Below are 21,969 nucleotides of genomic sequence, written 5' to 3'. Positions count from 1 at the left end.
TCATGTTTTTTATCATCTTGTTTATCTTTTTAGTCCTTTTTAAATTTGTAAAGTGTGTACTATAAAGATGACATGAGTAAGGTTTATTGTAAATTAGATATAGACCATAGATTTTATCAATACTCATTAATTTATTTTTTTTAAATATTGCTTTGAAGTAAGCTCTAAAGTGGTATAAATCAGTGTACGTCTGCTGAACTTAGCTGAAATTTACTAATTAACACCCATTGAAAAGCTGATCTTTCATATGATGCCTTGAATGCAAGTTCCTGCTAAAAATAGATAAATTTATTCATTGTACAGAATAAAATAAATTACTTAGTTGAAAGGTTATAATTTATTTAGAACTTCAGAATTAAAAACAAGTCAAAAACATTTGCCTACAATGACTTTTACCAACCCTTTTTCACCATTCTCCTTCCTAGATTTTTTTGATCCTGCCAGATCTTCTCACACACCTGCAACATCTCAAATAGCTTTTTTTCCTGTGTATGAATACCTATATTAGATAGCATTTCTGTTGCAAATGCTTGGACATCCTATTAATATTTCTTCCTTGTTGATAGTTCAATATATTGTCCAGCTTTTATTTCCCAATTCTTGAATAGAATCAGATCTGTAAATTCATCCCCTCACCTGTAACCACTAGTTTTCTTGATAACTTTTGGTTGGGAGCTTATCAGAACTACTATGGAATGTTGAGAAACTCATGTCAGGTTTCTCTGTTATTTAGTAGATGTCTAGTTTTGAGAAAGACTATTAATCAGTTGATTTAAAACAATTTTCTTTTGTGTTCTTAACATATCATACTCTACTATGTGTTTTTAGCTCTAATTACTTTTTCAACTACTTAGAAAGTAGCTGTAAAGAATCAATGGCCAGCAGCTCTCAGGGTTATTCCTAAAGCATTTCACTACTTTTAACAGGTTAAGATGGTAGCATCACTAAAAAAGGAGAGGAAAGCAAAAGTGCTAAATATTTCTTTGTATAATAATGAATATGATGGCTTATAGCACATGAGGATAATGAATTGTTCTCTGCCCTATCAACAGCATCTGCTAGAGATAAACCTTTAAATCATCTACCTAGAGTAATTTGCTTTTTTATAGCAAAACAGCTGGGAGACCTCTCAGAGTTCTTGATGTATGAGGTTTTTTGAAATCCAGGATTATGGATGTAAAATCTATGAACATAGAACAATATTCACCTTGCTCCAACATTCAAAACTGGCAGATTGACTTGGGTAGCAGGTTTGTAACACTAGAAAAATTACAGTAGCATTCATACATGGATAGTTGTACTATACACTTATACTCTGCACTTTGTAAGTAAAGAGTGAGCTTTTAAGAAAAACATTTTTTAGGTCAAACAAACTAATTAGATTTTTTATTTGTAAGGAATGTCTGAAGATTTATTTTAAATATTTGATAAACATTTTACCTGACAACAAAACAATGATATTCTGACTGAAAGAAATTATTATTGAGAGCATATGCAAATGGTACAAATATTAGGTCTGAAAGCATCTGATCTCTGATGAGATCATGAAATCCAGCTAGGATTTGTAAGGACACAAATTTCGCCAGTTGTCTTATTAATGATTTGAAAGTAAATATAAAGTCACTGTGAATAAAATAAAGAAGTGCTATCTGCTGTATCTAAGAGCAGGGGAATGTATCCTGAAAAGCAGTAATTTAGAGAATAATCTAGTGGTTATATGTGGGCAAGTAACTCAACGTCAACACCTAATGCAACGTCATAGTGACAAAATAAAATGACAGATTACTGATGGAGCACATTACATTTTGGACACATAAGAAAAGGATTTCTGAAAAAGGAGGCACTGATTTTGTTGTCATAAAATAGATTGGAAAGACTGATATTAAAACTGAAAAGGCTTTGGGAATGAGGTGGAAAATAATTCAAAAACTGCAGAAAACATACTGGTAGACAACTATAATTCAATCTGTTTTATAAAAAGTAGACAATGAGGTGACATGCACAAGTACACTCTCTAGAAGGAAATATATGCAGGAAAAAGTTTCTTTAATCCAATTGAAAAAGACACAAAACCCCTTGACATTGAATATAATACCTTTGAAAAAGACAGAGAAAAGAGAGAGGCACATTTTTAAGAAGTAAGCATGACCTGCTGCAAAAGGCAAGTAGGACACTAGTCACACTGCTTGTTTATAGGGAGGAAGATTCAGCCTTATCTTTTCTTCCAAGATTAGATTTTTGACACATATCTTGTAAGAATTCAGGTTTTTTTCAGAATGTCAGTTACCATCCTCCAGACCTGTCATACATTCATCTGCTATTTGTTGCTGCTTTTTCTTTTTTTTTACTTTAAATATGGGACATAAAGAGTCACTATGGCAAATTATTAATACAATATATTAATATATAGCAAGTATATTGTCAGCAATGTCTATGTGTCAAGCTCATAATGAATTATGTGATATATTTGTTTTTTAATAAATAACATATTGATGATCAGAAGTATGTCTTCAAGTAAATTATCAGTTTTCCCACCCTTTTAAAGCTGACACATTTATTGTTAACAATTCTACTGGCTCTCTGGTGGAATTTTTTGGTGTTAATTATGGACAAGAAAATAGTTTATAACGAAAAGATAAAGTGTTGGTGTGGTTAGAAGAAGGTTGCCAAAAAATAGGTTTACTTGAATTATATACTGTTTACTGTGAATTATATAGCATGGCAGAAGTGAATATGGGAAATAGTAGGAGTCTTGCAAGTAAGCCAGTGGAAATTGTGGCCTACTTAGAGAAACATGGATTTTGGCATCACAAAAGGAATAGAGAATATATAAAATTTGGTAAGGAAATTTTCAGTATTTCAGTTTTTCTGAAAAGACAAAATGGAAGAATCATAAAATAATTGATTCATCAATAAAAACAGAAAGTATTTTTAAAAGTAGTTTTACTTTACTATGCTTTCATACAATTCATAAAACATTTAGGTTTTTTTACATCTCTGCCTGTATGAAATCTCCAGTCTTTTTGTCAGTTTATTTGGTAGAGGTTAGTTAGGGGTCCAACAGCAGATACCAAGGAATTGGTAAGGATGAGAAGGGATATAAAAGCAGGAGTTTTTTGCAAATTTACAAATACAGGTGTATCAAATATATCTTGTACATGGCTGCTACTGCCCATTTGAGAAGATCATTAGAATATTCAGAGTTTTTCTGTCCATCTTGATTTAAGAGTAAATAGGAAGATGCAGGTTCTTTTACTGGCACTGAGAACCACAGACTGTCCATGTACCAAATAAATGTAAAGAGGACAACATATCTCATTTCCTTATTTTACACTGAGAAATTAATGTATATTTTTGTCCGTATAAATTTATTACAAATTCTACATTTTACATTTATGTCTGTCTTTTAGAAATTGGGAATTTAAATACATACATGAAAAGATCAGAAAACATGAATTAAAGAATGTATTTTCTTTTAAATCAAGAGAACATTATCTAGAAGAATATTGGAAAAAATATGAAGCGGCTTCCTTTCCAAAAATATTCCAAAATCCCTCATCCTGAAACTATACAGGGATCTTTCTCCTCAATGATCTGGATAATACCAATCTTCTTACTCATACAGTCTTACATTATCTTTCACTTCTAGATTTTGTTCATGCAGACCTGCTTTTGGAGAGTACACAAACATAAAATATACTCATCAATTTTTCTTTAATCGATTTCTCTGGAAAAAAACCTATACTCATGATCATTCAGTAGTACAGGAGTGAACAACTGGCACACAGATGCATGAATATATTTTAAATGAAGGGTTGTTTCATAGAAGTATGATAATGCTAAGTGTAAAAAATTTCTCTAATTTTGTTAACAACAGAACAAGTAAGCAAATGAAATAGGAAAAAATGTTGTGTGGCATTCCCTTAAAAATTTCCTAATATTTAGAAAAAGATACAATTTAATATTTTAAATTTTATTTCTGTTTTGCACAATATGATAAGTAATTACAGTGATTTTTTTTTTCTTTGAAAATGCATCCAAAAGCAAAACACAGACAGAGTGTTTTGCATTGCCTTTCAAAACTTCCCTTAAAATAAACTTTTGCCACTACTGAATTTTGCTTCCTGGACTGAGCAAGAGTCATTATTGGTTGTGAAACTGCTATCAGGAATCACAGATGAACAAAGATGTATTCAGACATTAAGAGCAGAAGCAGGGATACCCCAATGCTCAGCTAATGAATGCCACTTGTTTCTAGGGGAAAAAGCCCCAGTCTGCTCTGGCAACATGGAAATCTGGGGAGACAAAACAGTCCCATATGTGCATTGAAAATTATCTAGCAAAGGTTGGACTCCTATAGGAGAGAAAGTCTGTTCTTTCAAAAATAGTCAGTGGAGACTAGTGGGCTTTTTTGGTTTCGTTAGGTTTGTTTCTTTTTCTTTAACAGGTGCTGTTAATACTTTTGTAGGAAACTTACACTGCTCAAAAAATGAAATTTGGTGTTGATCCATGTATTAAAAGGAAGAACTGAATAAAAGGCTTTGTCTGATATTTAGAAATATCCAAGGGGTATAAAGAATACCACATTAGCCCTTGTTAATCCTCCCTTCTCACTATATGATGGTTTCTATTTTGCTTAAGAGTTATGGTATACTAAAAGGGATGCTGCTTTAAATTATTTTGTAGTAGTAGTTGTATAATCAATTTAAGAACACTGGCACATGATTCACATTTTCTTGTACTACCACTCTTTTAATTTATTTTGTTTTTCTTTCCCTTTCTGAATCAGTAGAACTTTATGAGTGGAATGTTCATGTAAGACCTCAGCTAGATTCCATTTCTTCATATTTATTATAAAAGCACTCACAAGATGCTATGTGTTTTTCAATCACATTAAATCAAAATTCTTTCTCTACAGAATACACATTCTAAAAAAATTAATAGTGTATTGATAGTCAGTTTGATTTATTAAGGTATCCATTGAATCTAGTGAGAAAAGCTCTTTTTTTTCTTCATTGGATTGGTTACCATTGACAATTTTTCAGCATCTCCTGCAGGTAAATCACATTACATTACCACATTACTACTGTATTTACAATACTTCCTTGTTATTTCTTTCATACTACACCTGCAATAATGGGACTACCATATAAATTAGACTTAGTTTCAACTCCTAAAAAGAAAAACTAGAGTTATTGATTACTGATTTGAAAGCAATTTTCATTTTAATACAAAGTAATCTAGTATTTTCTGTGTCCCTTATGCAGAGGATGACTTTTTTCTAATATGTTACTCCTGGTTGCATTTTTCCAGGTCAAAGTCACTTTGATGAATATATCTGGTGTACAAAGTAAAGCCTTGTAAAACATTTATATGCTGCAGGATTCCCAATATAGATTTTCGACAGTAAGAAAATCAAGTTTTATAGGGTACTGCTATAAAGCTATACTACAGTAGGTTTCCAAATGTCTTGTACATAGCAACATCACAGTAGCCATTTCCACTACTGGAAAGACAGAATGGAGTCAAATTTTCCTTCCTTTCATTCATCTTCAGCTGGAGTTGTTGCTAGCCAACTGACCAGTGAGGTCCTTAAATTATAGAGAGATGTTTCCCTGATAAAACTGCCCCGTGCTCACCTGTCCACTTTTTTTCTCCCTTAATCTTCTCTGCAGAAGAAAGTTTTTTTTCTGCTTAAAATATGGTAAAAATGTTCCACTCTTCTGCCAAATTTGGCTTCTTTGGCATCAGCACTTGAGGTACAAGTCAGTTTAAGGACAGATTTTCCTCCTTTTATCTGATAGATAACTGTGTCTTAACACAGGAAAGCAATTTTTCTTGATATTCATAATAGTTTCTTGTCCATTTTTTTACTTTCAGTTAGTCATTGCTCAGGTTATGGCTGGAATGCAGTCAGCTAAGTTCCACCTGAATATCAGGAAGAAGTTCTTTACTGTGCCAGTGATCTTGCACTGGAACAGAGTGCCCAGAGAGGTTGTGGAGTCTCCCTCACTGGAGGTACTCAAGAACTGCCTGAATCTGGACAGTCCTGTGTTGTGTGTTATGGAAGACCCTGGCTGAGCAGGGAGGTCGGACCAGAAGTTTAGTAAACTATTTTAGTTGGACCAGAAGGGACACCCTGTGGTCCTTTCCAGCCTGACCTGTGGTTCTGTGATTTACAGGAAGCTGACAAACAACACTGGAGCCAGATTGGTTTTCCAAACAAACTATAGTTCAGAAGATGCTGAAGATATTTGTATATTCAACAAAAATGTGGAAGCACATCAAATGAATGATCTCTTTTTCTCTCTCTCTATGTATAGATGTATATAAGTGGATGATTGCAGGTTTTTTTTGGGATAGAGATGAAGGAATTCAGGAATTTCTGTTATAGACTTTATTTCAGTACATTTAGTCATCACTACTTGCTATCCAGGCCTGTTATGACCCTTCATCTGATAACCATAATGGCCTTTTATGATTATTGTGTAATAGTTAATGAAACTTCTACTTTAATAATCAAATAATGAAAAAATTGCATCAATGTTTTTTTTTTTTTCTATAAATTTTATGCAGATTCCTCTTTTTACATATTTTTCCAAGAAAAATGCCTGGAAATATAGCTTCAAATATATTAAAAATCTCTAAATAGGTGTGTAATAACAAATATTACATTAGTAACCTTCAAGAAGAGAAGATACTTTAAAAGGGGTTAAATAACTTAATCTGTTAATGCAGTACTACTTAACTGTAAATATACTGAGGCTAGCAAAGTATTTTAGTAAACTTGAAGGGTAACTATCTACTGCATATTGTTTCTCTCTGAATTTTAAATGCATAGCCTCACCTAGACAGAAATAAAAAGACATAAAAAATTGTGCTTTAAAAGATTTTTTTCCGTGCATTAGAAACTGGAGTAGATATCATGGGAAAGAAAATCAAGAAGCAGCAGATATCATGTGTCACTTTTACAGTTATTGATACTAAGCAAGTAGCAGTTTGAATCCACTGAGATTCAGTATTGTATGTTTATGGGTTTATTTAAATTGTTAAAATGGAACACTTTTATGCCTTTAAATATTTTATGATTCATAGCATTTATGTTTTAGAATCTTATCTGTGTGAGTTGTTCAATGGTAGAGTTTTTTCATCGGTTTTTATTTGTTTTAACATAGAAGCAAATAGCACCTTTAAGCCACAGGTGATACAGGGGAAAAATAGTAGGAAGATAGAATAGTAAATGTGCTTGTGAGAGCACTAAATGTTTGATGCATGATGCAAATACACACATTGAGTATTCAAGGAGTCACAAATAAGTAGAAAAATATGAATAAGGAAAATTTTATTTTCATCCGTAAGTGTAGCATAAACTAATCCAGAATTGTTGTTGAAGGCTCTGGTGGCCTAATTGTGGCCTTGCAGTACCTGAAGGGAGCCTACAAGAAAGATGGAGAGGAGCTTTTTACAAGAGCATGTAGTGACAGAACAAGGGGGAGCAAATGGATTCAAATCAAGATAGAGTAGGTTTAGATTAGATATTAGGAAAAAGCTCTTGGTTGTGAGGCACTGGAACAGGCTGCCCAGGAAAGGTGTGGATGCCCCATCCCTGGAGCTGTTCCTGGCCAGGTTGGATGGAACTCTGAGCAACCTGGTCTAGTGGAAGGTGTTCTTGCCCATACCAAGGGTTTTAAAGGAGATGAACTCCAAAATCCCTTCTAATCCGAAACATTTTGTGATTCTGATTCCAAGAAAAGCTTATTATAAAGATTTGACGTTTTTTGAGACACTTGAGCACGTCCAGAGGAGGCAACAAGGCTGGTGAGGGGCCTGGAACACAAACCCTGTGAGGAATGGCTGAGGGAGCTGGGGCTGTTCAGCCTGGAAAAAAGGAGACTCAGAGGTGACCTTATCACTCTACAACTCCCTGAAAGGTGGCTGTAGCCAGGTGGGGGTTGGTCTCTTTCTCCAGGCAGCAATTGACAGAATGAGAGGACACAGGCGCAAGCTGCGCCAGATACAGGTTGGATATTAGGAAAAAGTTTTTCACAGAAAGAGTGATAAAGTACTGGAATGATTTGTCCAGGGAGGTGATGGAGTCGCTCCATCCCTAGATGTGTTTAAAAAGAGACTGGATGTAACACTTGGTGCCATGGTCTAGTTGAGGTGTTAGGGCGTGAGTTGGACTTGATGATCTTGAAGGTCTCTTCCAATTCTGTGAATTCTGTGAATTCTGTGGACATGCTAAGGCAGCAACAGTAGATAGTGCTTAGTTTAATCTGAGCTACTCTGGAAATTTGGTAGCCATGCAAATACAGAATCTACATTGCCTATGTATTTTGAGGCATCTACTTCAATAAATCCATTGCAATAGATTGACACTGGAGTCATCATTATGCATACATACTTAGTAAAATATCTCATTATTTATTGTTTGTTTTACTCAGATGGTATTTGTCCATATAAACTTTGTCCATATAAATTTTGAGAATTTAAACATATTTGTTTCTTAAATTGTGTGTTTAACATTCTGCCACATGTATATATTCAAGAACAGCAACCAGTAAACTGAATGGCATTTTTTTATTTCATGGATTAGCATACAGTAATCCAGATCTTCAGTGAAGGTTTCACAGGTTTGTAAAATTAAAATATAGAATAGTCTCTCATAAACTTGTTGCTCCTATTTAAATGGGGAAAAAATGTAAAACCTTTACAAGTCTCACAATTTATGAAATTTTTGAAGTCCACTGATCTTATAAAATAAATAAAGGGGAAATTATCTCAGCAAAACCACCAGAATTTAAATATACCAGATTTCTACTTCAGAAGCAGTTGTCTGCCACCATATTCATCTACCATGCTTTTATTGAGCCAATTATGTTTGCTTGTTGTGTTAGTTACTTGTTAAAGAATATGTACATATTCTCCATTCCACTCTTGTCTGAAAGCTGCCACTAAAAAATGCATTACTGAAAACAGCATTTTGGTCACTTTATTTCCTACATGAATTTAAAGCCTTTTCAACCTTTCCTACACTGAATGGACTTTGCTTCAATTATGGTTAATCCCTAAATATGTCATATATGTTCTATAAAAAATGAAATCAAAAGGATATAAAACATTTTCAGTGAGGAATATGGTGCTTAAAACTGAGAATTGAATGCGGCCAGTATTTTGAGATGATGCCACCTAAGCAAACAACGCAACTTGCCTGCAATTGGAATACAAAGTTTCCTGCAAATAGGGGAGTGTCCTGATGGCACGTTTGTTTGCATTTTCATCAGACCTAGTCATGACAAATGGGTGCTAAACTGAATTCAGCAAGCCCAATGTTCACAGAAGTCCAATATAAACTACAGTATTAAAGTGCATGGACTCTTGTTCTAGTGGTACCTAAGGGAAGTGGGAGAGGTGGGTGAGTGTCAGATCCTTTCCATGTCAGACCTGCCATGCTGTGCCCAACACAAAGCCTTGTGGATGGCCAAACCTGCCATCTCTTCTCCTGAAGTCAGCTCACTGTGCTGCCAAAAATGCAAGACTTCTAAGAATAAAAAGGAATCGAGCCGAGAGGAAGCAGGGAGACTTCAAGTCTAATCCCTAGTCCCAAAACAATTTTTGCTGGTTTTTTTTTTTCTTCTTCCCAATGACTGAGTAATATAAACATGCAGATAGTTCAGGAAACAGGAACCAGAAGTTTTCAAGAACTAGTTTTTCTATTCAGCTACTTATTCAAAGTGATGTGCACTTCTTTTCTGCACCCACAGCATGATTTTTCTGTGGTATTCTCTTAGGCAAGAAGGTGAGTCTACTGATGCATTATGGATTTCCTAAAACATGAATTAGAAATTGTGCTTCTTTTAGTGACCTCAAAGGAAAACCTGGATTTTATTAAAGACATGCAGCCAAATTGTTACTAGCTTTTCATCTTTATTCCCCAAAGCATAGCAGCAAAGAAAAACTCCACTGTTTAAGGGGAAATCATATAATATGGGTTTGCACAAGCAACATAATAGTCCCTTTCCCAAACTTCTCAGACCCCATTGTGGCAGCCTTTCCCCATAAAAAAAGTATTTGGTCTTTCTCCATAATATTTGCATTTTCTTTATATTTCTGCAGGAAACATAATTTCTTTCTTCTTTTTAAAAAACCCTGAAATTAGCTGAACTGGGAGTTCAAAGTAAAGCCCCTCATCCTTATTTCCCCCTCCTCTTTTTACCCATAAGCTTCCTCCTTCAAGAAAACTTGTTCAATTTGGACAGGTATTTTGAGGTTTTAAGTTGAAAACATCTGGATGTTTTTCTGTCTTCATAGTAGAGTACTTTTATTTTAAGCTAATTATGAAAAATCAGCCTTTTTAAAAATGGATGCATATTTAATATTTGGGTTCAAAATCTGAAAGCTCCAGAATTTATTACATTACATTGTCATAGGGCACTTAAAATACAAGCTACAGAATCCAATTTCTGTTTTCAAAAATATACTTCAATATACTGTCTGTCACTTTTCTTTACCATATGTCAAAAAAGAAAAAAGAATGAGAATGGTTGCTGGTATCCTAATACCATTTGCTACCTTCATCCCCAGAAAGGTGATCAGTAAATGTGTTCTGTTTAATGCCTTCAAAACACAAAAGAATAGTGAGAAGGGTGTTGAAATTTTCAGTTGTTATCAGCTGTGCCAGACATTTCTTGTTTTTCCTATTCTGCTGAAGAGATGAAAAAAAGTTTATTGTGATTTTAAGGTATGTAATTAAAAGCTACTTTCCCTTCTAATATTTAAGAGAAATCATGAGTTGCTCACTTTGATTTATTCTCTTGCAGGGGCAGCTTACCACACTGTGAGCTGGCATTGGTGGTACATCTGAAGGTACATAGCAAGTCAGGAGTCATGCCACCTTATTTCTGTATTTCCTATCTTAAATACCCGAGTTTAACAAATATTTTTAGTAAACTGATTCAATCACCACTAAAGGGTTCTCCATAGGAACTTAGGTATCCATACTTATCTATCTGGTCAATAAAGAGAAAATATGTGGGCAGATCAAGGATCATGAAATTGTGCTTTGGTTGGTCTCCAATGAACAAGGAAGCAGATTATAGAATCCCCAGACACAAACTTCACAAAAGTTAAATTATAAAGTTGCATGGCCCTGTTGGTCTAAGGGCATAAAAAAGAGCAAAAAAATCATTAAAGGGTGTATTTAATCAGATAAGCAGTTAGAAACAAATAGGATGGATCCAGGTGTCTTGGGACATTTAGACAAGTGACCTGTCTCACCTGGTGATCCAGCAGAGGCTGTAATGTAGCTATCATGTGACAGATAACAGTGCTCCTGATGCTGGCCTATACTTAACAATGAGAAACATATGCAAAAATTCAGGCTGACAAGAAATTGCTTTCTGTATGTCCCTCCATCAGTGACATGAGACTGAAGATGCTGGCAGAATCAGGAAGTTGTGTGATCAGGTCACACTGGTGTCCCACCATAGAATTGTCCCATCTGCCCCTGTTGGAAATGTAACATCCAGGAAAGGAACTAAAGAAAAAAAGTCAGTCCTGTCCACTCTATTATACTCTCTTTATAATGATAAATTTAAATTAAGGTGATTTTTTTAAAATATCACTTCAGTAAGTAATGATTTACTAATTCCACAATTACATTATGCAACATGAGTAATGCACTACTCCTGATTTAAAGTAATTAAATGAGTCAAATTTCCTTATTAAATTATGTCATTTTCCAAACTTTAAGTAAGTATTTTTGGTTGTTTTGTTTTTCATTTCCTATAAAGTATTTCTTGAATTGATTATAAATGTCTTCATCCTGTAAGCAACGTCTGTAGTTATGAGTGTTTCTAAAAAGTCCTTTCAATTTTTTTTAAATTGCTTTGTAATTTCAGATTCTTAACTTGACAAACCAAAAGAATACTTGAATTTTAATCAGTAAGAATATGGAAAGATTTAATAGCAGATAAAAATGGATACCCACAAAATTACAGATTGTCTTTCAGAAATCTTGTCTTTTTGAAAACTAGCTGTGAAGGGAAAAAATAATCTACAAACCTAGTTTAACTTGTACATACTTCTAACATGGCCAATATAGAAAAGACAGCAAAAGAGGAAATTGGTATCCATTCCTCATTAACACTCATTTCCTTCCAGAATTTCACACTTCTAAAGCCTCCCAAAATCTCCTGTGTTTTCACTGATTATCTAAACAAAAATTCTGGTTAAATGTGAAGTTTTTAGTCCATTTAGTATACTGCTAACCAGGAATTTAAGAGAGAGATAGTAATGGCTATATATCTAAGGATGTTTTCAAGACAGCTCTTATCTGTCTGTTTATTTGCCAAACATTTTCTAATATACTGTCATAGAAATTCTGCAAGCTCGCTACCTTAGATGACAAAATGCTCCACAACTATGGTGAAGTGGCATGGGAAGATTTCTTTATAAATTTTAATGGCTTTGAAGGATACATTTCCAAGTAAAATCATTGGTGATGTCATCTCCTGTTTTGTGTACACCTGAATAATAAAGATTCATATAATTCTCTCAACAACAGGAGACAACAAAGACATTACTAGGATGCTCCATAGCTGTCTCTGCAAGATCTAAAGCACAAAACTGGAGCAAAAATAAACTTAGACCAGTATCCTATAAGTGAAATTCTATTTTGGAGTGTGCATTTAAGGTATTGTAAACCCAGGCTGAAGACCTCTCTTACCATATAATGTAACTGGGTTCAATTTACTTCAGAAGTAATAAGGGTTGAGACAAAAGCAGGCTGTATTTGAAAACATGAAGCAGTGCTTTTCAGTATAGAAAACATGCACAAGTGTAGGTTAAAAATAATTGTAAATCAAAAGATAAACATATTTCTCCAGATCCTTGTATTCATATTCTTTTTGCTGCATAGGATTTTTTTCCATTAATATGGCATCTTTCCTAGATTTAAATCACAACTGCACAGAAGCTATTCTTTCTCAAAATGAGAGAAAATATTGTATGAGGATTACTGACAAATCACTCAATGTATCACTTTAATGATATGAATATTCTTGCACCTGAAAAAGTGCTAGTTATGTTTGTGCTTTTCCTTGTCCAGGCAGCCTGACAATTACATTTCCTGTACTGGGAAGATTGGCAATTGACTGACGTTGTGGCAGACCCTAGAATGAGAAACTTCTGATTTCTTGAAATAACAATATGTAAGTTGGTTACTTCAGTTGTATTCAAAATTTTAAGCCTGGGTCATTCTCTCTCCTAAATATACAGATTTTGTCCATGGAAGCATTTCAATGTCCATGTATTTCTTCTCAATTTAACTACTGTCTCTTCCATTCATAAAGTCTTTATCTTTTGTAATCAGTCCTCAGTCATAATATACTGTGGACACAAGTGTTACCTCATTATAATTGTTAAAGATGAGATAGTACTTTAAAAAAAGCTCTGAAAAGAAAAAAGGATTTGAGGGATAGGGGTGAAAGAAGGCTGAAACTTCTGCCAATAACACGTTGTAACTTGTTGCTGCAGTCATGTTATGATCTTTTTATAGTAATTTTTACAGAGAAAGTAAGAGGGAGATTAAGACAAAAAACCAAATTTTAGGAGGTATGTTGAATAAATGGACTATGCTCCCATCCTGTCTCTGTACTCACCTGTCATACTCAAAATAACTCTCTTGTCAGCTTTGGAGAGAGATTCAGCCAAACTAAGATCACCCTCCTTAAATCCTGCTCCTGTATACAGAGCAACCCAACTGAACCCAGAATGTTCATATTTCAGGAATCTTGTTTAGACAAGTACAATTAAATTATGTTAATACAGGGTATAAATCCAGTTATAGAAAATAATTTCTAGAAGTCAAACCTTGAACAGTAGTGAAGGATTCTGAATTTTCAGATTTCAGAACAATAGAAAACCAGATGTACTCTTTTAAAAACTGTAGAAAAATGAAATTTTTGTTTGAGATATTAGATATTATACATTGTAGGCAACTGATGAAATATACTGTATCTTCTACCGCTCACATAAGCAGAATATCAGTGTCAACTTGCCATTTTATTATTCATTCCTTCATTCATCTCTAAATGCAAAATCTATTAATTTGGCACAACCTAAGGACTTCACTTTTGCACTGGTTACACTTCATTACTAATTGTACACATTTTTTCATGCTTAGATTGACTGTATCATTTAGCATCATCAGTAGCTTAACATCGTGAGGCTTGGCTGTATTTTTAATTTTGTTCCCAAGAAAACTTTTGGTAATGCAATTTCCTAAAATCTCTTAAGGGGTAAGGCTTAATGTTTTGTATTATGCAGGTCCACTCAAATCAATCAGTGATTATTCACTCTACAATTTTGGTAGCCTTTCCTGAAGACAAAAAAAGCCTCAGTTGGTGGTAAAATTCACTATGGACCATCTTGCATACTTTCTGGTAGCTGAAGCACACCTCTAGAGAAACAATTCAAACTGTTGACAATATTTGGGAAATGTGATGAATTTCATGGTGGAGAAGAAAAGTCATTGATCCAGTAAAAACAGCTTCCTACTAAGACTGGGCCTCACATTTGCTTATCTTATTAATTTAATTTATCCACTGCATGCTGGGTTAGCAAAGGAACCACTTATGTGAAACCGGGTTCAAATTATTTCTTAGGACACAAATGTGGATGACTTTAATGGCTTAATCCCAGTTTTCTACTTAAGCATGTTTGCATATCTAATCTCTTACAAAAATGTTCAATTTTTTTTTTTTTTCTCATATCTTTTTACATGTATGTTAGAGCATCTTGCTGTACTTCTGGGCTATAATGTGATCCTTAACTACCTCTGTATTGAAACAATGCTCAGTATACAACTGCTCCTTTGTCCTCAACCACTGGACCTCACTTTTCATGGAACCTGTGTGGGCAATGGTGTGATCAAGCTGATGAGAGTGCCATGGTACTCACAGAGTGCCACACAGCTTCAGGAAGGGGCAGGCTGTAGAAATAACAGGAGGTTTCTGTGCAAGTTGCCATCTAACCATGAAAAGAAGCAGTCTGGTAGAGCTCCATTTGCTGTCTGCTCAGCTCTGTCCCACTGCCAGTAGCCAGTATTTCTCTGCTCACATGATGGAGGTGATAAATTTATACCTAAAGAACACAGTGCTCAGACTTGCCCCTTAACCATTTACTCATTGCTGAGATCAATCTCTAAGCAGCCTGCTGCTATCCACACACTCCAAGCAATGATTTGGCAAAGATTATTGGAAACAGGGAGAAATTGCTGGCAACTATAATTTCTTCCTGCAGAATATGTCTTGGTCTAAAATTACTAGAAGAGTGAACACATTCCTTTGTCTTTTCTGTAGAGATGCCAGGCTAGATGGGAAGGTGCATAATACTGATTGAAACTGATGAAAAATGCTAGAAGGATGTTCTCTCTCTTTCTTGTAAGGTCATGGCTTACCTACCTAAATTGCATTTACTGAGATTTCATTTTTATGAGGACTACAATTTGCTCACAACTTTTCAAAAGCAAAGGAAAAGGAGCACACTGCAATGATTGTCTTTCAAACGTCTAAATAAAAGTGATAAAATTATGAAAACTTTAGTTTTATTCCTACTGAGTTTCACTGCGTGTTCATATACGTTGTTATTGCCTCGGTTTTTTTAAGACAGAACACTTGAAATATGAACATTTTTTCTAACATTTTTGATATTGTATGTGGTTTTCTGTTTGAAATTACTCTCATTTAAACATATAGACATGTATATTTCTATAAATATACAAACCACTTATATTTGTAACCCTTCTAAAACCTTACAGATCAACCTGTTTTTGCCAACATCTGTTTGACATATTTTGTATGCTTTGTCAGTACATCAGGAAATCATAATTTGTCAATTACTAAACCTTCTTTTCTAATTTTACATAATTACAAAAGCAACCAGATATAAATGGTGTGTAGCTTAATAATACATGATAATGTTTTAAAGATCTTTAAAAAAAAGGAAATTGATTTTACAGTATTAGTGTAATCTATTCTATAACATTAACATGCATAACAGATTGCTCTCACAAGAATAAGCAGGTATTATTTTGATTTGATTTTAATTAGATATATATTGTCTGTTCCATTATATATTATGCATATTAATACCATAAGAGGCTTTTATGCATAAGATTTGAAGGTGTATTACACTCAGAAGTTTTAAATGTTATTGATGTGAAACTACTATATTGAACAGCAGTCAAAAACACACTAGTGTTTTGATGTTAATTTTTATAGGGTTTAACAATGGTAAAATGTTATTGAAGTGTATTGAATGTTAATTTTAAATGCATGTTCTCATTTGAAAAACATGAAAAAAATATATATTTCTGAAAAATATAAATATGGTTTTGTATGCAGATTTTTTGTTTGTATGTAGAATTCTTCTATTTGGCCAGTAATGGTTTCTAAATCTATTATGGTCAATGCATTCAAGACCAATATATTCTGCTCTCACTTGTTTTTTATTCATGTGAGCTTTAGTTATTGTTTGTTGAACAAAAGGTTTCTCTCTCAGAATTTCGTTACCATTTTACATAATTACTTTTCTAGAAATTCATTTCTGCATAATTATTAATTATTGTGAGCTAGCACTACTAGAGGTTCTGGCAGCTAGGTGAGAAAAGGACTATTGAAAAAATCAGGGTTTGGCTCAATTAGAGTATGCTGGCACAATTCTTTTCGTGGTGCCTTTTGTGATGTAACCTGAAGAACTGCACCTAAAAGAGGTTGTTCAGAAACTATCAAACCATTTTACCATTTTACCATTTTACCATTTTACCCAGACCTCAATTATCTATCAGATGTTAACAGATTTTCAACACCATAGGCTTGTATTTGATTCCATTTGGAGATATAAAGGTGAAAGTCTGACATTCCACTCCCAAGTTTTAGGTTTTCAGTCTTTCAGCATTCCCTATAATTTTTTTTTAATATATATTGGATATACCAAAATAACTCCATCCCTCTAACATTCTTTCTATTCTAAATGCAATGAGCCATGACCAAAGAGCTAATCTTAAAGAAATACATAGCAAAAATCAAACAAAAAGTGGAAAGAATAAAACATTTAAACTGAAACATAGTAAGTTATAATGGTTCCATTTTTATAAAATAAATCTGATTTCAATTAAAACAACCTCTGGAGGTAGACTAGTGTATATTATAATAAACGGGTAAATGTAAGGCGTGGGAAAAGTTCAGACATTCCTTCTAGCATATTGAATCAATTAATAGCATGTACAAGGAAACCCTGATTATTTGAAGGAGTGGAGAAAAATGACTTGATTCTTTACAAGTAGTGCAGACTATTATTAGTATTCCAGATAGAGTGTGTTCTAGGGAGTCCATCATATGCTTTGATCTCTCTGCATCCACAGCTGGAAACTTTGTGCCAGTCTCTGGAAGCAGCACGAACTGACAACAGTCACCTCCATCAGGAAAGTGAGTTAGTGGTTGCAAATGTTAATCAGTGGATCAAAGAACAAAAGTGAGTAAAATTGGGTCTTTTTTTTTTTTTTTTTTTTTTTTTTTTTAAATCTGATTTCATTTCCTATGGCCCCAAACAATTAAAGCATTCATAAGAGCTCTCTTCTCAGCTTACTGCCATAACTTTTATCTTCAGTTCAACAACAGTTTTTTATAAACGCACTGTCAAGGGTTTTTTGCCATCACATTTATGTCCTTATGAAATAGAACAAATAATAAAATAATAAATAATTGATTTGTAAAATCATAGTACAATTTTCAGACTTGCTAGTAAAGTAACTGAACTCTAAGTAAAATTTTTGCATATGTTCTTATGCTCTGTGACTGTTTCATTAGACTTTGCAGAGCCCTCAAAATATAATTTTAAAATTTTAAATTCATTTTTGTCTACAATAGTTATGAAGAACCTTAATGATGAAAACCAATTTACATTCTTAAAAGCCAATATTTAAATGATCAAGTCAAGCTGGTGAGAAGCATCCAAACTTTATTTCTCATAAGATAAACATATGCTTGTAATTTATATACATTTATATAGCCATAAAACTAAGCCTCACCTTCCTTTGATTATTTTCATAATTTAAATATTTTTTGCCCTATTTATTATGAAACATTAAGCAGCATATAATAATTTTCTTTTACAGGTAAAAATGGGTTGCCTAATAACAGCCTATCATTTTTGTGTACTTCTACAAATACTGTCCAACATCAAGAAGAGAGTTGTAATGAACTAGATAATTGTATGATCCTGAGTTTATATCATGATGATAAGCAGCATGAAAACACCAGTGTGGGTCCACAAGAATAAATACTTTATAAAAATTGTGCAGGGTTATGGGAAATTACTGCAAATTTGTTATGTCTCTTTGCGAGCACCTTGCCCAAACATAGAATGGTGTTACTAGAAAAAATGAACAGTTTAATGAGTTAAATTATAGTACAAAATAATTCTTGATATGTGGGACTGTTTTCTTTTAATAGCAAGTGCTTCTACGAGCCAGTTGGCTCCCTTTATAGGTCTCTTTATGTAGTCTGAAAAGCCTATAACTTAGGTCTCTAACAAATCTGATCAATTTAAAGTCTTTTAAAGATAAAATGACTAATTAAAAAAATTCCATTGTCTGTATCGATTAATTTCCCATTGACTAAAAAGAGAGCCCAAGTCTGCTTTTGGAGATGTAGATACCTACCTTATGATAAAACTAATATAAAAACCTCACTGGCAAGGTCAGGACATCTCTTGTGCTGGAAATCACAAATGTAGCCCTGTAGATTCCTTAATGCATTGGTGGTTTTCTGATCTACAATAGAATTATATTGGACTCCTTGGCAAAGCAAAATTCCTTAATTATTATTTTTCCTCATTTTGACTAACATGTTTAGATCTTTGTCATATTATAAAAATGCCAGTGTTTTCTGATTCTGTCTTATGTCTTTAACACACTTGAATAAAATTTTCAAGTTGCATAGGAACTAATATTAAATAAATGAATGCAGCTTTTCATTAATACAGGCACCATGTTGCATGTTTTGGGGTGGTATTTTTTCCCCATCAGTTTCTAAATTATATTTAAAAATTGTGTTTTGCCTAGGACGTGCAGGGTTTTGGAAGGGGAGCTTTATTTTATAATAATTTACATATATTTATAAATCAGGTTTTGTAGGCAACTTTAAATTGAAATCTTATAGAACAGAAAAGAAAATTCACAGAACTTGTTTGATTGCTTTGGAGTTTCTATAGGTATGTCTCAAGTTCAGATAAACAACAAAGTGTATGCAGTCATCTGAATTTTTCAGATTTTGATTAAATAGAAATCTTGGAATTCTTAGGATTTTTTTTTTTTTTTTTGGACAGTAGAAACTAACTCACATAATTTCCACATTTAGGCTTTTGGTAATGAAAGAGTTACTCAAAATAAGACTATGATATATATCACATCATTAGAAATCAATAAAAGCAAACTAATATAATAGCCTTACCAGGTTAGTCAATTAACTGATTACAGTGGTACAAAGTATATTTTATAGATACAAATTTACAAAACTAATTTGGGTCTTAGGATTCCAACTTCCCTGATGACACCATAGGGATATTTAAATACACAATTGTGTTCCAGGTGAAAGTGAGCAGAATGTTTTGCAGACCAATCTGCCCTCTCAAAAATTGTTTTTTTTTTTTTATCTGCACTATAGAGTGCAGTATTGGATCCATGACAAAAAGAGAACATTCACAGTTTACTTTTTCTATAGTCAAGGAGGTGAAATAAAGATCCCTTTTGATATTAATTTCATTTTAGAATCACCTCATTGCTGGTTATCCTTCCTTACACCTTGTTAAAATTTGATTTGACACTTCCAATAACCTAGATCAAAGATGTCATAATACATAATTGAAGGCCATATGGGACAGACTTGGTAAAAATTCATTTTGCAGAGAAAGGAAAGTATGCACTTATCTAACTGATATTTAACAGTAACAGTGCTCTTTTAATTCAGACAAAAATTTTGAGTAGGTTGCCCCAATAAAATTGAATAGTTGAGGTTATGCAAGGGTGCTTCAGGCCAAATTTGTTATGAGCTCAGTTATTCAGTTACTTCTTTCCCAAAAATATGGAGATGCAACAACAAGTAAGTGACAAGGTCCTGAAATATAGATAACATTTGATTTATTTCAACACAATGCTACGCCATGGAGATGATAATACAGGATGATTGGCAGTAAATTTTTTATATATTGTTTGCATTAAATGATATTATAGATCGGATTTCAGAGTCAGTGTTTGCTTAGTGAGTGGCTCATGGAATATTGCTATTCTACTTACTTACTCATTTATTATCTATTCAGTTTTCCATTTTTTTATTTTATTTATTGCTGTTCCTTTTAGGTGCATTTCTTTGTGGTGGGCTGCTTTTGTTCTTTTTATTATTCTTTGTGTCTATGATCTGTGGAGGTAATTTTGAACAAAATTAAGAGTGCTAAATCAACATTACCAATATGCTTGTATTTGTCTGGAATGTTAACTATCTCTTAAGATTTGTATTTCACATATAGTGTAGGCTTTTTATTGTAGAAGGTTCTTTGGATGTCCTCTAAGAATTGCTGAATTGTTTATTGATCTAATAATTATATATATTTCTTGGAACTTCTAGTGTCTGTCCTTTTTTTATTCCTTTATCTTAAAAATTTAATAAACAAAACATGAAAAAAAAAAAGAATTAAAAATAAAGATGCCTAAGAATAGATCCCTGAGGCTTTTCTACTTGAAAATCTTCTATATCAGAGTTATTGTTTATGGAAATCTTCTGTGTACAATTTCTCAACTAACCTGCAAAAGTCTCTGTGGAGTTATCTATAAGCCCACTATCTCTGAGCTGTTAAGGAATATTTTATGATCGATAAAAATTTCTCCTGTAAATATGTTTCTCATTGAATTAGAGATAACACTGGTGTTGAGAGGAAGAGAACAGTATTGGTGGAACGAAGTCAGATTATACTGCAGTCAGACTTGTTTTCTGGTACAGGTATTTGAAATCCTTGAACACAAAATTTTCAAATAATCTTTGTTGAACTAGAATGTGTTTATATGCTTTTCCTTTTATTTCTTCTTTGTGCTGACCATTGTAGGACCAATTTAAATTGAAAGCAGCAGTAATTGTAAAATATAAGTAAATGTCTTAATTATTGTTGAGGCAGATCACTTCAAGGTGCTTCAGTCTTAGTTGTTTTGGCCTAGGTGTGTTTTTTCCAAACACAAAAAGAAGTCAAGTAAAATAGTATTAAATTGAGAGGTTTTTTTTCTTTTTTTTCAATAGAACCGAATTTTTAAACTTTTTTTCCCTGCTCTTTTTGTACATTAACTATGCCATTCCTTAATTCCCTTATATTTTTGCCTGAGGCATAGCTATTTCAAAATAGATCTGTGTGCACAAACAATATATATGACTCTTCCTCATCATTCTTTAACAATTAATGGACAGGCTGCTGGCCAAAACTGGGCCAATGACAGGGACTGGTCATGCCTCTGTGATAAAGTATATCAGAAGAAATCAAAATAAAGGGGGCCACGTGCAGTTTTTATCCTAGCCAGAGAGGAAAATGAGGTGATAACATGAGGAAAACAAAATGGAGACACCAAGATCAGTGCAGAAGGGGCAGGAGGCTCTCCAGGCTCAGGAGCCAAGATTCCTCTGCAGGGGAAGCAGCTGTGCCCCTGCAGCCATGGGATCCATGGGGGATGCAGAGATCCACCCACAGCCCCTGGGGATCCATGGGGATGCAGAGATCCACCCACAGCCCATGGGGGATGCAGAGATCCACCCACAGCCCATGGGGATCCATGGGGATGCAGAGATCCACCCACAGCCCACGGGGATCCATGGGGGATGCAGAGATCCACCCACAGCCCATGGAAGGTGCCCATGCCAGGGCAGGTGG

This window comes from Oenanthe melanoleuca, chromosome 2 (assembly GCF_029582105.1).
Source record: "Oenanthe melanoleuca isolate GR-GAL-2019-014 chromosome 2, OMel1.0, whole genome shotgun sequence".
Classification (NCBI taxonomy): Eukaryota; Metazoa; Chordata; class Aves; order Passeriformes; family Muscicapidae; genus Oenanthe; species Oenanthe melanoleuca.
This window is presented reverse-complemented; position numbering follows the sequence as displayed.